Source organism: Aplysia californica, unplaced genomic scaffold (assembly GCF_000002075.1).
Source record: "Aplysia californica isolate F4 #8 unplaced genomic scaffold, AplCal3.0 scaffold00330, whole genome shotgun sequence".
Lineage (NCBI taxonomy): Eukaryota > Metazoa > Mollusca > Gastropoda > Aplysiida > Aplysiidae > Aplysia > Aplysia californica.
The window spans coordinates 33,313-35,892 of record NW_004797600.1 but is presented as its reverse complement, the minus strand read 5'-3'; the positions used below and the strand labels follow the sequence as shown (position 1 = coordinate 35,892).

The 2,580-nt window shown below is 39.1% G+C and overlaps 1 protein-coding gene across 2 annotated transcripts in view; it reads right to left on the bottom strand.

The window, feature by feature from the left end:
• Positions 1-2,313, bottom strand: part of LOC101860264 — a 42,835-nt gene extending 40,522 nt beyond the window's left edge. Inside the window, exon 1 of one of the 2 annotated variants that reach the window (XM_035970858.1) lies at positions 2,272-2,313. The gene's annotated coding sequence lies outside the window, so the exon portion shown is untranslated. Of the gene's footprint in view, positions 1-2,192 lie in introns of both variants that reach the window. The other variant, XM_013084934.2, reaches the window with a different exon arrangement.
• Between the last annotated feature and the right edge of the window lie 267 nt (positions 2,314-2,580).

The following is a 2,580-nucleotide window of genomic DNA, read 5'->3' as shown; positions in this document are numbered from 1 at the left end:
GGTTCGTGAGAGAAAGAGAGAGATGAACAAATTTACACATCACAAAGGGAATGTTTTTGGAGAAAAATGAGTAGGATAATAGTGGGTGTGCTCAGGCGTATTCTGCGTGCAGACGTGAGTACATTTTTAAGCTTTGCGACCTAAAATAAATAGGCCCATAAGCTCCATTTATTAATGACGCTCGTAAACGCTGGAAATTTACTCACTTTTGCATGAGAAAACACACCTGAGCACGCACCCAGTCTTGATAGTATGATAGTGCGCAAGACGCAAGATCAACTCACATTCAGTGACAATAACAATAACATGAAAAGAAAGGAAAAAGAAGACAGCTTTTGAAAAAGGTAGATGAAAAGCAAAGCAAAATTGACAGAATGTCGGGTTGTAAACCAAGCACAGACGAATTAAAGTTTATTTGCAAGCGCATAGTACTACATATACGCCTGTCCAACTCTGGCATTGACCAGATGACAATGACATGTGGTTACTTGAGGGAGGCATTGCGCTGCCAAGAGCGAAATGCTTGCAGCTAAAGGGATTTAAAAACAACACCTGTCCACATTAATAATAAAACATTAGTATAACTGGACTACTTTTGCGCGCAGGTGTTGTGTAACTATAGAGTGGTAAAAAATTCGTGGCGCAACTTTTCCTCAAATATCTCTTTAACGGGAGAATCAATGACACCCATACTTTGAACAGCAGTTTGTATTTAAAAAATGTCTTAACTGAATCATATTTCTCCACAACAATTGAGGCTCGATCAAAAAATATTTCTTCATAAATTTATATAAAATACTAGGCCTATAAATCTCCACCACGCGAAAAATGTGATTGTTCATAGCACTTCCCACTTCTCGCACACATTTTGCATGCATATGGCCTACGTCATAGCTCACCAATGACACTTTTTAGTGGCAAAACTTCATACAAAAATGTTTATATAATGAACACATTCTTTTTACTCTAAAGGTTTCCTAAACATATGTTCAATAAGCATGCATGCTATTGCGATTGGAAAAAAAATGACAGACTTGCTTTTAAAAGTGATATTGCCGGAGCTGTAACATTTTAAGATTTGTAGAAACAATCGAATGTGATTTTTTATTAGTATTTATTAAGGAATTTTCTAGAATACAGTGTGCAGAAGTTTGAAAAAATATTCACCTGTTAAGACACATTGATATTTAAGTCACTGTGCAAAAGTTGGAGAATCTATGTTCTATCTATAGGTAAGGAGATATTTCACAATAAGTTGCGCCGTGCATTTTGACTGCACTATAGGCATAAGTTGGTATACTATAAATTTAATTTGTACTCTTAACTCATATTCCACGAAAGGCGTTACATGATTAATGATCTTTTCTCAATCTAACAGCATGATTATACCCTGCCGACCCCATCGTTCGCCCCCACATTCCCTTCGCCAACTCTTTCCACCTCTCTCTCTCTCTCTCTCTCTCTCCCCCTCTCCCTCTCTCTCTCTCTCTCTCTCTCTCTCTCTCTCTCTCCCTCCCTCCCTCTCTTTGATTTCTTTTATTGACACATACAACAACGTGGGTGCAGATGTGAACAAATTTCAAATTTTTGGTTCATCCATGGCCACTGGATACCTCAAAATCGTATTCAGATATTTTAAACATTCTCCTAGCAATAACTCCTTACGTCAGAAGCTTCGTTAAACTGGCCGTTTTCCTCCAGTATTTTTGCAAAGTCCAGATGCATGCACATCTGCGTACAGTCTCGTAACACCAAGCCTTAGCGCAGGTAGGACGTACGGTCCCCTAGTGCCAAACACTATGGGGGGCGTACGGTCCCCTAGCGCTAAGCACTACTGGGGCGTACGGTCCCCTAACAATAGCCATATAAATAAATGATTCTGAGTACTTTGACTTTGAGTTTGAGAGGCATGAAATAATGTTCACTCACTAACTCAAACTGGCGAGCTGACACACTCAAATCAATAATAATAGTTTTGTAGTCTTTGCGTAGATCTAGACTACATAGAAGTCACTTATGTTGAGTCAACAAGTGTTATTGACAATATTGGATTGACTTTGTTGACTGGAGTCTTGAGGCTTCATCAGTTTAGTTTAGTTTGGAACACAAAAAGAATTGTCTGTTCACTGTTCAGATTAGATTCTACTTTGACTATTTCTTACAAAATAAAACTTGCATCAAAAACAACTTACATCAACACTTGATGCTTCGTTCACGGGCAGCAGGAAGTGACAAAAGATAATTAGTATGCATTAGTTAAACTGGTCTTACCGATGCACGTACACACAATTCTTGCTCATCACAGAGAAAAATATCGATTGTTTATTGTAGGGGAGATCATTCCCGTTTCGTTTTTGTTGTTACACCGGTTAGAGTTCTTTTTCGTCTTCAGCCTCTATATTATGGTACAATAATTACACGCGCGACATGGACCTCTTCTAGCATGATTTAACTCCGTCTGTCCGTCTGTCTGTAGGTCTGTCTGTAGGTCTGTCTGTCTGTCTGTCTGTCAGTCTGTCTGTCTGTCCCTCTCCCTAGCTCTCCCTCTCTCTCTCTCTCTCTCTCTCTCTCTCTCTCTCT